The 13,697-nt window shown below is 43.2% G+C and overlaps 1 long non-coding RNA gene across 1 annotated transcript; it reads left to right on the forward strand.

Annotated features, from left to right (window-relative positions):
• The first annotated feature begins 181 nt into the window (after positions 1–181).
• LOC122241940 lies at positions 182–11,548 on the forward strand. Its single transcript, XR_006222034.1, has 3 exons — positions 182–485; positions 7,930–8,041; positions 11,341–11,548. It is a non-coding gene; the product is annotated as an uncharacterized LOC122241940 (long non-coding RNA).
• Positions 11,549–13,697: the final 2,149 nt, after the last annotated feature.

Genomic DNA, 13,697 nt, shown 5'->3' on the forward strand with positions numbered 1-13,697 from the left:
TTTAAGATTAGGGCTGGGGGCGTTAGGAAACCTAGAGGAATGTGTGGCAATTTACAGTGGGCTTTGTATATTAAAGAGCGGAAGTGGAGGAGCTTAAAATGATGTTTTACCTTGTGGAAAGTGGACAGGTGAAGCCCTTGGGAATAATAGTTGCGAGCACTTCTTGCAGTGCTTTTTAAATGCATGACACATATTAATCCTTACAATCTCCCCACAAGGCAAGTACTGTTATTACCTCCCATTTCACAGGTGAGGAAACAGCACAGAGCGGTCAAGTAACTTGCCCAAGATCACAGAAAGTGATAGTTAGGATTTGAACCATGTTGCCTGGTTCCAGATTCCTCATTCTTAATCTCTATAATGCTAAGAGAGGGAGCCCTTGTTAGTATGGAAATGAGCAGAGCTCGAGATGCCTGAGGCAACAGGGAAAGAAGAAAAATATTCACCGTGTAGCATGGCATTAAAGTCTCACAGTAACTCTGAAGGTACGTACTTACCTTTGTTTTAGAAATAAGAAATAAGTTCAAAACTTTGAGTAACTGGCCTGTGGTCAAACAGCTGACGATAGGGACAAATTTGATTCCATGTCTTCTGATTTCAATTTTTTTTTTTTTTTTAAGCTCCCAAGGAGACAAGAAAAGACCCATCTTTCTCTGCTTTACCTCTTGTCCCTTCACACTCGTTTTTAAAGATGTCCGTTGCATCATCCAGTCTTTTCAGTCCTTTTACATGGCTAGCGTGCGCTAGTCTAAATCATTGAGTTAGTTCATCCAGGGCCTTCAAAGCTTTCTCCAGTTGTGAGATGAAAGCCTGTTGTCTCTCCTTAAAGCAATTTCAAGCATCAGTGAGTAAGCGCGGGGGCTGGGTGTTTGGATTATGTATGCAGAAGGCTTCTCAGAACCTGCTGTCATCCATTTGTAAAGGGCCCAGTCTTTTGGCATTTGTCAAAGTTTTGCAGATCCCTCCATACCCTGAGAGTCCTGGATGATCTGAGGATGGCCACTTGCCCACGGGTGATTGGGGATCAAAGAAACCTGACGACCGCCTTCCTGAGCTCTCTGTGGAGGGGCCACCAGGAATTGATGCCTGCCCCTCAGGGTGTGCCTTAGGACGAGAGGGGGAGGCTTGAGGTTTGAGGACTTGCAGGAGAAAAAGGGTGCTACGGCCAATGGGGTCTGTTCTGTGTGCACATGAGTGAAGAAGATGTGCTTGTCTCTTCCTCCTTTCATGTGGAGGATGTGATACAGAGAGGAATGACTAATATGATCCTCATGTCAAAGAAGGGGTGTTTCTGGTAAAGCAGTAGCCAGCTGGAGATGGAAGATGAAAAATGGGCTTTTAGTGTGCAGGTTCAGTGTAAGAAAGGAATTTCATGAGACGGACCAAGGTGGTCTGATGTCTGTCTGCAGAAGGTAGGTTGAGGGGCAGAGAAGAGGTCTTCCTTGATCTATCATCAATAAATACAACAGATTATAGTGAAGAGATATGACTTTACAAGGAAATGATAACTGCAAAATTCAGGGAACTTGTTTTCTTCTGAGAGGCAGAGGGCTCGAGAGGGGAGGAGCACACATATAGATGTGATTGGTGGTGGTCCAGCTGTTGGTGTGGATGGTGGTTTTGTGGGTGTTCATTGTGTTTCAGAATTTACATATTCTCTTTTATATATGTCAGCTATTACATACAATCTAAGTAAACTCATCAAATGGGCCACACTATTTCTATTTTCTTGTGTAACAGAGAATTGACTATACACATTTTGTCATTATCCCTTTGCTCCCATCAACATACAGATATGCTCTAATTTCTCCCATCATAGTCCCGTGCAGCTCTGCCCCACTGCTCTACTCCTTTACTGCACAGCTCATTAAAAGAGTTGTCTGTACTTGCTGCCTCTAATTTCTCTCAATCCAGTCTCTCTTGATGCTAATTGAATTGGGCTTTCATCCTCATCACTCCATCAAAACTATTCTTGTCAAGATCCCAAATGACATGATGCTAAATTGAAGGTTCTTAGCCTCAACTAACCTGTCAGCAACATTTGACCCTGATGACCAGTCTCTCATCCTTGAAACTCTTGCCTTGGCTTCCAGAACATTACACTCTCTTGCTTTTTCTCCTTCTTTACTGCCTCTTCCTTCTCATCACTTTTGCTAGTTGCTGTGGACTCAAATGTTTTTGTCCCACTCTCCCAAATTCTTTTTTTTTTAATGTTTATGTATTTTTGAGAGAAAGAGGGAGAAACAGAACGTGAGTGGGGGAGGGGCAGAGAGCGAGGGAGACACAGAATCCAAAGCAGACTCCAGGCTCTGAGCTGTCAGCACAGAGCCCCCTCTCCCAAATTCTTATGTTGGAGCCCTAAACCCCAGTGAGACGGTATTTGGTGGTAGGACCTTTGGGAGTTAATTAGGTTTAGATGAGGTCATTAGGGTGGAGTCCCTACGATGTGCTTAGTGTCCTTATGAGAGAGAGACCATTGCTTGCTCTCTGTGACATGTGAGGATACAGCAAGAAGGTGGCTATCTGCAAACCTTGATTGGGGCCTCCCAGGAACCACATCTGCCAGCACTTTGATCTTGGACTTCCAGCCTCTAGAACTGGGAGAAATAAATGTCTGTTGTTTTAAGTCTCCCCAGTCTGTGGTATTTTGTTATGGAAGCCTGGACTCAGACACTGGTTCTTTCTTTTCTCTGTGATACCTTAATGTCAGAGGCTCCCAGGATTTACCCTCATACTTCTTAATCCACATATACTCCCTTTTAATCTCAGCTGATCTCGTGTTTTAGATACTAAATTTATATCTCCAGTCCCAATGTTTCCCCAAACTCCACACTGGAATATCCCACTGTCTACATGATAGCACCAATGGGTGTCCAATAGGCTCCTCAAACTTAACATGTCCCAAACTGCACTCCTGATATCCTTTTCCAAACCCTTTCCCTTCCAGCTCCTCTTCTGCTTTATTGTCACTCCACACTATACTTTTAGATTTTTGTTTTATTAACTGGCCTCTCTTCTTTCACTGGAGTGTATGGATTTTTGTTTTATTCACTGTGTGTTGCTGGGGCCTAGAACAGGGCTGCCCATGTAATGAGCACCATAAATGTTTGTTTGCTGAATAAAATTCTCCTTTTTTTCTTCTCCTTCCACCTTTCTTCCATATCCTTCCTGCTTTGAAGAGGCCCTCCTGAGAAGCGATACATCAGTGCCCATTCAGCTTCACTAGCTCAGTATCTGAAGAGCGAAAGTTATACTTGGCCAAGGAAGGGACAGATCTGGCACCAGGAGTAGGAATCCTGAGCAGACTTAGTTAGTGCCATGATGATCTCAGTTCAGAAAATAAGTTCTGCCTGTTCTGTGTGGCTTCTATTGTGTTTCAATTTCTCAGGTCTGAAGTTTGCCCTCTCATAGGAGGAGATGAGTTATGGCCCTATATGCTGTGGGCTGCTTGGGTCCTGGTGAAGCTGGGTCTGAGAAACAGCAAGGGTCACACCGTCTCAGCCTGCCCAGTCCCTGCATACTTGTGGGGCTCAGCTGTGGGTTGTGGTTGTCAGTCTCTTCATGGAGCCAACCCACCCTATGGACACAGTCTCTCTTCATATATGCCTTAGTTTTCTTTTGCTGCATAACAAATTACCACAAATGTAGTACCTAAAAACAACACAAATTTATGAACTCAATGTTTCCAGGACAGGACCCTCTGCTAAGGGTCTCATCAGGCTAAAATATAAGGGCTGGTTGGGGCTCTGAGCTTATATGAAGCTCAGGGTCGTTTTTCATGATCACTGATTATAGGCAGAATTCAATTCCTTGTTGTTACAGGACTGAAGTCCATATTTGCTTGCTCACTGTTGGCCAGGAATCACTCTCAGCTCCTAGAAGCCTCCGTCTGGTCCCAGTGATGTGGTCTTTTCACGGCAGTTCACAACATGGCTGCTTTCTCTTTATCTGTTTTAAAGGCTCACCTGATTAGGTCAGGCTCACCCAGGACAATATCCTTTTTGAGGAACCCAAAGTCAACTAATTAGGGACCTTAATTACATCTGAAAATTCCTTTTTGCCCCATAATGTTAATCATGAATGTTAATCATCACCCTGTCACATCCACAGGTTCCATCCACAATCAAAGGGATGAGATTACACAAGGCATGTACAGCAGGGCCTGGAATCTTGGGGGGCATCTTAGAATTCTGCCTACCACAAATACATCTTTGTGAGAGGGAAAAAAAATCCCCCAAGAAGATCCACCATTTTTCTTCACTTAGAAGGACGGAGACAGACAAGCAGGCTACCTTTGTGGATCTGGATCCTCAGGTCTTCCTACTACATTTGTGTGCAACCTCTCCTTCAGAACTCTAGGGGGATGACACTTCCTATAACTGCTCCCTCCCTGATGAAGAGCTGTTTATTCCACATAAGTGAAAATGTCCACCTAACCAAAGTCTCCTTCTTTCAGGATTTGAGTGATTTTAAAAAATAGAGGACTGTTAACTACGTGTGCGTGGGGGGTGGACAAGTCTCCTCTCCTGCCTTGACACTTGTGGCTCCCGTGGCATCTTTGATTCTCTTCAGGACTGCTCCTAGCCCAGCGGCACCTTTGTATATATTATAAAAGGTAGTTTCTTGTGGTAGACATAGCCCCTGGGGCATATGGACTGGTGAGAGGGTCTGGGGCTGGGCTTCATGACTTCCCCCCTCAGAAAACTGTCTGGTTTTCTTGCCTCTGGCACTTTCTATTTCTATCTCACATTATTCTTCTAAATATGCACATCACCCTGCCCACCCACCCCCCGCGCCCCCCACCCCGCCAAAAAAAAAAAAAAAAAAAAGAGTAAGAGAGAGAAAACTTCAGTGCTTGGCTTCTCTATCTTCCTCCGGGAGAACTTCTATCCATAGGAGGTTTAGAAGCCTGTCTCTCTGTGGATGACTCAAATTCACACCTCCAGTCCCAGTCTCCCTCCTCAAGTCAGTCTCTTATCTAAATATCCCAAGCTTCCTTCAAACAAATTCACAGAAGACACATCATCCTTCCCCAAGGCCAGCCCCACACATTTCTACCTCTTCAGTTAGAGATGTCATTCTCCCTGTTATCCAATCTACAAACTGAAATCACCCTCCACCACTCCCTCTACCCCTCCTCATTCAGCCTGCTTCCTCCTCCTTCATAGAGACTGCGACATTGGTCCTTGTCAGTGTCACCGTGCCACACTGGACTAAGCCCTTAGTGTCACCCGTCTGCACTGTATTTCAACAGTTATCTGCCTTCTTTGGTCTCTTTCCTTTCCTCTCCCAGTGGTTCTCAACTGGGGGCAATTTTGTGCCCTCCAAAAGATATCTGTCAATGTTTGAAGATACCTTCAGTTACCACTGCTAGGAGTGCATGCTGGCATCTAGTGGGTAGTGGCCAGGGATGTTGCTAAACACCCTACAGTACACAGAACAGTCCCCAAAAACGATCATCCATCCCCAGATGTCAATAGTGCTGAGATCAAGAAACCTTGCTTAGTGTCTTTTCCTCCAAGCTTCCTGAATGTTATAGCCTGACTTTTCTGTACAAAAAAAAAAAAAAAAAAAAAAAAAAGCACTTTGTGTACATTACCTCCTGACAGGAAAAAAAAAAAAATTCCTTACTTCTTATATATATATATGCTTGTCTTTCTCTGCCTCAGATGCCCTCCCCCTTCATTTTTTTAAATAAGTTTTTTAACATCTATTTATTTTTGAGAGAGAGACAGAGGGTGAGTTGGGGAGAGGCAGAGAGAGAGGGAGACACAGAATCCAAAGCAGGCTCCAGGCTCTGAGCCATCAGCACAGAGCCTAATGTGGAGCTTGAACCCACAGATGGTGAGATCATGACCTGAGCTGAAGTCAGACACTTAACCGACTGAGCCACCCAGGCGCCCCTATCCTCCTCCTTCATTTTTATGCCAAGAAATCTCGTCTTTCTCTTAAGGCTCGTAGCAAGGTGTCTAGCCTGGGTGCTGAGCTAGTCCATTTGTCCCTCTGGACGCACTCTCTGCTCTTCTCTCTCCTTATCTGTGCCCTAGGACTGTGTCTTCTGGCTCCCTTTCCCTCTAGTTTCTGGGTAGGCTTGGCTTATGGGAGGTATCAGCAGGGGATCGCAGGCTGGGTCTTTACTCCCCAATCCCAGCCTTAGTGTCCTGCCCCTCTACAGTCTCAGCTTGCGTGGGGCATCCCCTCTTCCATCGCACCAACTCTTGTGGGGCTCCAGTGACACCAACCTTGCCTTGCCTCAGCCCAAGAGTGGCGATGGCTCGCCACTGTTGCTAGTCCAGGAGTTCACCACTGTGATTAGTTGTCTTAAGTCTCCCCACATCTCAGTCAGTATTTCCTTAGTTAAACTCTCTCTAGTTAAATCCTTTGAGTGTGCCATCTGCTTCCTGCTGGATCCTCAGGGCCTTGGCAGTCACTTGAGGATTCGCCTTTCTCTTGGTTCCCACACAGAACTTATAGTCGGGACTGCTCCCATGTCATTCATTGTATACACCACTTAAACATCTATTTCCCAAACACATTGCAAACTTCTGTGGGTGGAGGCTGTTTAATATATCATGTACAAGCCCTTGGCATAGAGCCATGCTCAATGAACATTTACCAAGGAAAATTGTGATAAAATGTATTGAAAAAAATCACCTGATTTCATGAACAAAGTGTTCTGAATTTAAATTACTTATTTTCTTTCGTACCATTGGTATTTGGGGGTGATTTGACCTCAACTTTTACACAACATTTTAAAACCAACAGAGGCATGGGGTTTAAGACTTGAGAGTGGCTCTTCAGCTGCCTTCCTTCTTGGTTCCTGGTGGCATTCTGTGTGTTTGTGGCTGCTGAATAAGGGACTTGGAGTAAAATCGGGGCTTTCTGTATTGGCTCCCTCCCTTGAAACCAACATTCTCTCCCTTCAGATCTCTTTGATGTGCTCATTCTATTGCTGGTCTGCAGGGACCAAATGTTCTACTTGCTCCCTGAGCCTAAGACTTGGCCCTGCATTGTGCCCAAACATGTGCTTCATAAATGCCTTTTTGTCCCACAATTCACTTCGAGTTTTTATTTAAATATTTAATGATGCAAAAATTGGTGTAAGTGCCTCCTTGGGGAATCTTGGGAAAGTACAGGGATGTAATCAAATGGTTTGCAAATTGTACTTACTTATTTATAACTCTAATTTGAAAAGAAGGACCAGGCTTATTAAAGAGGATGTTCGCATTTCACAGACACCTTACCCTAAGGAATGAGGGATAATCATTCTTAAGAAAAAGGGGAAATGCCAAGTCATTTCTTAGAGTTATTGCTTCTTATTGTTGTAATGGTTGTTTGTGTGGGCAATTAAAAAAGCTATTTCTTCTTCTGTCTGCTAAATAGATCTTCATCTGCCTAATTCTGCTGTGGGGTTTCAGTTTGACCGAATGGTTAGTTATTTTCATGCCAAAAATCCACACCCAAGTTCTGTTTCTTTTGTACCAGAAAGATGACAAAGATGAATAGAGAGGAGTGGTAGGCATGCTTGTCCACAGTCCACCTTTATTTCATGGAAGGGCTTGGAAAAATGGGGCTGATATGGGCTGAGCAGGGGCATATTATGACTTTCACAGGCCTTAGGCACTTTTGCCTTCATGGGCAAAAAATATGAAAGCTTATATTGTACAACCATGTTGGCAAATATAAGATAAGGACAAATATGTTATCTGTTAAAACGTCGTGGACGTATAAAAGCACTATGGTCCCTAGGTACTGTGTCTCTTATGCCTAATGAATGTTAGCCCTATAAATGGGCCATGGGAAAAGAAGGTAGCTTGACTCCCCTTTTTCAAGAACTAAAGATACCTAGATGCCAGTCTGTTCTCAACAGTGCCTAAATCGGGAGATTTTGATCACAAATAAGGTGAATGAATCATCTTCCTTTGACAGGCATGGGGTCTTTGGAGGGGTGAGGAGAGGTGAATCATGCAGCTCAGCCACCTCCCAGATATGGGCTGGTTATCTCTTCATCTTGTCCAAGGACGGTGTGACATCTACAAAGGTTAGAGATGGTGTTAACAGTCTCTACTACGGAGGGTCCAGGGCGACTGTCCCATTTCACAGATGGAGAGCCTAAGGCATGATAAGATGAGCTTGAGTGGCCTCTTCACTGTAGCTGATTCAGATTCCAATGCCTTGCTGCTTTCTTGGCAGCCAAAAGAGGAAACACTTAAAATATTTTTTTTCTGACTATAAGAGTCATACTGGTTTATTAAGAAATTTGGCAAATAAAAGAAATCAAGAGAAGATTAAAAAACCAAACTCTTTTAATCCTACCTCTTAGACCAACTACTGCCCACTGCCCCATGAAATTGTATAAATAGGTGAACCAAACCCTTGGGATAGGACTACTCAAGTTGCCAGGAGCCAACCCAGCAGTGCTGGTCATTGCTGCCAATTCTGCCTGGTGTCACCCTCAATTGTAAGATGGCTAGATTTTACTGCACCCCTTACCGTCCGCCCCCAAGGCTTATAAGCTACAATGTTAACTAAAGGAGATAGATTATAAAATTTATATATAATATGATCTCAATAATATAGGACCATGCATAAAAAATTGAGCAAGTCAATATAATTATGTCAACAGAGGGACTAGTCCATAGAGGCTCCTGTATGGGTGAGGAACAGCTTTCTGGGGGGATGGCAGCTTTTTAGCACCACATACACTCACCTCACAGGCAATTTCCTGTGCATGGGAAATTTCCTATGCAATTTTCAAGCAGTTCCCTATGAATAACATTGCTGCCATTTCTACTCCCAGAAGAGTTCACTAGGGACAGTGACACCTCCATGCATAAACCCCAAACTTTTAGAGGTAGCTGTCCTCCCTGATGTCCTTTTCCCTGTGCCCATCCATGAAGCAGCAGTTTCAGCAGGCTCCCATTTGTATTCCAAGGCTGGCGATGGGGTTTCCTAGCTATCCTCTTGGGAACATGAATCTATTCTGTACATAAAAGCAAGGATGCAATTAAAGCTATGCATCAGAGAGCAATCAAGGGAACTAACAACTTCGCATTACTGTGAAAAGGATGCCATTGAGTGAGGACAGTTTCTGCGACAGCTTCTCTTACCACAAATGCAGAAGAACGGCTCCTGGTGCCTCTGCAGACCCTCAGAGGCAAAGCCTTCCCAGCAGGCAGGAATCTGGCTCATCCCAGAGAGATGGGGACCTGCAGGCAAAATATTTTGTCTTTCTTGTTGGTCTGGTCCAGTGTCTTATGTTTCCCTTAGTTCTAACCTAGATCCTGCCTGCTGAGCTTTCATCCCGTGTCTGTTTTCCTTGATGAAGACAGAGAACATTGGCCTGTGTGTCCCCATCTGATAATCTTCTAAAGCTTGATGGTGGATTTCCTCTAAAGTGTCTATATCAAGCCCAGAATGTTAGAATGTCATGCTAAGAAACTAAGCTGAAATGATATATCTGATAATTTAATTAAAATATTTGAGTAGCTACTATGTGCCAAACAGAAAAGAAATAGGCAGGGGGACACAGATTGAACCAGAGGTCATTAGCATGTGCTACCTTGGATGCTGTGTTCAAAGGCCCCAAATCTTCTTTAGGTTTTTGAAGTGAGCTTTGAAGGCAGATAGATTTGGGGTGAATCCACTTACTCTTTCTAGGGCAAGCTGCTCACCTACCTGAGTCTCAGTTTTGTTACCTACAAATGGGGATCAAAATCTTATTTCAGAGATTGTAGAATAAATGAAATAATTTAAGCAAAGCACCATTCCTAATAGTGGAAGACACCTTGTAAATGTTGCTCCTTCCTTTAGGTTTTATAATGATTCAGTGATGGGGACATCAGAGACGTTGGGTGTAATAAGAAACTGTTTTTTTTTTTAATGTGAATTTTTATATGTAATGTTGACTTTGCAGATCAGCTATAATTCTAAATTGGCTTCCCACAAACTCAGTTATGACCTGTTATTAACATGCCAACATTTATTCACCCAGCAAATATTTCTTAAGTATCTTTTATGGTGTAGCCAATGTATGTTAGGGAATCGCACCTACCTTTAATATAAGCTTGGTCTAGACATAATCAGGAAGGGAAATCTGCCAGGAATAAAATCCTATATGGAAGGAGTTTCCAGGACAGCGGAAGATGGGCTCAGAGAAACACAGCTGCCATCAGAGACATTTCTCAAATGCTGGCAAAAAAACTCCTAACCAATGCCTGACTGTAGAAGAATCCTGGGAGCCTGGACTTGTCTCTTATTCTTGAATTGCATTTATTCTGGGAACCAAGCAGAGTGCTGTGTCAATCTGCTAAGAGGGAGGCAGAATTATAAATAGGATATGTGCTGGAAATAGGAAATAAGATGAAAGATGGCATTTGGGGCTTTCACGGCTCATCCCCCCACTCCCTTAAGCAGAGGGAGAAAAGCCATCCAGTTCTGCTGGGGGCAAAAAATTCAGGAGCCATCCTTCCAAGAGAAGTGGAAGGGAGAAGAGGAAGTGGAAAGTATGGTGGTGAAAGCAGGGATGGGGAAGAACCCAGTGAGGTGCCAGCAGAGGGGTGGGAAGGTGAGCTGGCCCCCCAGGCAGATGAGATGACATCAAAGAGAAAAACTCAGTGCTAAAACAGAGTGTGAAGATTTTACCCAGCTGGACAGAAACCTGAAATAGCAAGATAGTAATCACACATGGCCAGAGAGAGGGATTAGGTAGGAAAAGAATTAAAAAGCTTAAGCCATAAAGATGGAATTAGGTGGCAAGGTGAATATGACTGTGGGAAAGAAGACCAGGCCTGATCAGTAGCATTCCCAGGTAGCTCCATTTACCCTTCTCCCTCAGCTCTTAAGCTGGATTTCTTCAAAGGCATTAGTGAATCTATAATCCGAGTGGGGAAAGGGTATCCCAGCTATGGTTAAGGGAGACTGGAGTAGAAAAAAGTCTTGGAATTGGAGGCAGTTCTAGTCTTGCTGTTGCCATCAACCAGACATATGGCCTCAAACAATTTACCTGACCTCTGTGAGCTGGGTTTGAATATAGACTCTGCTATGAACTGTTTGATCTTGAATGATTTTCCTCTCTTATCAACTTCCTTTTCTTTTTCCATATAGTGATATATAGTAGATTGTGTCTTAAAGCTGCTGCCATGTATAAAATTGGATGAATACTTAGGGTGGGAGAGAATAGTAACCCTTAATCTATTCTATAATAGGGAACAGCTCTCAAAGACAACATCCAGCTTAGGTGCTAGAAGAATGGATAGCCTTAAGTCCTATTATAGCCAGGGTGTGCCCCCTTTTGATATTACAGACAGTCATGCCTTTTACCATCTTTCTCTTGCACAGATGCCAAGTCTGGATCTGTGCTGCTTGAATCAGGGAGGCCCAGCAATGTTAGACCATACAAGAGAGTTTCTAGCAACTATCCATCCAAGATAAGGTGAGAAGGACGTCTATAGATAACACGAAATGGAGGGTCCTCACAGAGCCATTGAGGGAAACAGTAAAGAAGCACTCTGCCAAGAAGATGAGACATGCCTAGTTGTCTTGCAAATAGAAGGTATGGAACTGTAGGTATGGTTCTGTTTCATTGCCCTAAGTGATCTCTTTATGAGGTCAAAACAAGGATTTGGAGAAGTCATAGGTCAGAGTATACTCAAGTACATTAATATTCAGAAGGGTACTATGAAGTGGTTTTGCCCAAACTCATTAACCAAGAACGGCCACGTGTATATATAGAAACTTGCCTCCTTTAACCTTACAAATTACATTAACAATTCACTTGATAATATGACACACATAATGTGTCCTCCCATTGGTCCATGTGCTCTGTTAAGGTTTCATGGGCCCTATAAAGATTATCTACATTATCTATAGGGATTCTCTTGCTTCTGCTCTGCCCTCCTGCCCATCTCACCCCTTCAGTCCCCAAAGGACCTAGTATATAAATCAAATCCTCATTAGAGAGATAAGGTTGAATCTTATCAGCCATTTATTACCTTGTCTGGTAGGGGAATCCTCAAGTAGTTCAAACCTTACAAATTTTCAATAATAGGTATCAGTTTGGGGACTGGCTCTCTCAGTCACTGCCAGGGGACATAAGCCTTGGATGTTGGCCTACAAATCCTGGCCTAGGAGACAGGAGACTCATTATTATATTAAAGATTGTAAAATGTACCCCCCCCCCCATCGGGATGAATGTGAGTTTGGGTCAGAAACCATCCTTGTGGGAAACCATTATCAGTAGGCAGAGTGTCCCCTCTGCTACAGGTGTTTGATCATAGTGACAAAGTGTGGTGTTATGGTTAACATGTTGAGTACCATTACCTCTTGGGAGGCAAACCTTCATAAGGATGAAGGTAGAGTCAGACTGAATATTGTTTGGGATTAGAACTTCTTTTGAGTTAGGGTCTTGTTCCTCCACCTGCTATCCTGGATGGGCAGTGTCAGCATGGCCTGGGGGCTTGTCAGAGAAGCAGAATCTCAGGCCTCATGCCAGGCCTACTGGATCAAAATTGCAAGTGACAAGATTCCCAGGTAATTTGTATGCCCATTAAAGTTTAAGAGCTGGGTTAGGGTGCTCCTTTAAAACAAATATAAATGTCTCTTCTAGAAGGTTACTACTGGCCAGTCATTTAATGTAATGAGGACAGTTTAATCAGATTACTTCTCATTTATTCCTTAGCTAAAATAAGCCAGGGTGGGAATTTTGTTTGAAAGAGAAGGAAAAACTACCAAACTCCCAATCCCTAACCCCTACTGTAACCTTAGCTCTCACCACAGAGATCTGGCACATAGTAGGACTCAGGAGATTTTATTTGGCCGAATAACTGATTCACAAGAAGAAAGAATATGTGGTTTTGTGGTTTCACTGTTTGCCATATGTAGTAGGCAGAATACTGGATCTCAAAATGTCAATGTCCTAATCCCTCAAACCTGTGAATCTGTTACCTTATGTGCCAAGGGGGATTAATCAGCTGATCTTAAGATAGGAAGATTATCCTGGATTACCCAGGTAAACCCCATGTAATTACAATGTTCTGAAAAGTGGAAGAGGGAGACCGGAGAGAAGGTCAGAGTCAGGGAAAGAATGTGAGAAGACTTGCCTTTGGTGGCTTTGAAGACAGAGGAAGGGAGCCATGAGTCAAGGGATGTGGGCGATCTCTAGAAGCAGGAAAAAGCAAGGAAGCAGATTCTTCCATGGAGCCTCCAGAAAGGAAGGCAATCCTGACACTTTGTTTTTTGCCCAGGGACACCTGTGTTGGATTATTGGACTTCTTACCATCAGGGAACTGTCTGACACTGAGTTTATGTTGTTTTAAGCCACTAAATTTGTGGTACTTTGTAGCATCAATAGGAAAGTGATACACTACACTAGAAAAGTTTGTTCATTTTGAATATGAAAACAAACACAGAAGCAGCATGTGTATGTGTGTGTATATATGTATATGTGTGTGTATTTGTGTGTGTATGTTTGTGTATTTGTGTATGTGTGTATATGTGTAATGTGTATGTGTATATATGTGTCTATGTGTATGTGTTTGTATGTATGTACCAATCATCTGTCTATGTCTAACTTTTCTCTTTTTTAATTTTTTTAAGTTTATTTATTTATTTTTAGAGAGAGAGAGAAAGTTGGGGATGGGCAGAGAGAGGAGAGAGAATCCCAAGTAGGCTCCCACTGTCAGTGCAGAACCTGATAC

The sequence above is a fragment of the Panthera tigris genome, chromosome C2, assembly GCF_018350195.1.
Source record: "Panthera tigris isolate Pti1 chromosome C2, P.tigris_Pti1_mat1.1, whole genome shotgun sequence".
Classification (NCBI taxonomy): domain Eukaryota; kingdom Metazoa; phylum Chordata; class Mammalia; order Carnivora; family Felidae; genus Panthera; species Panthera tigris.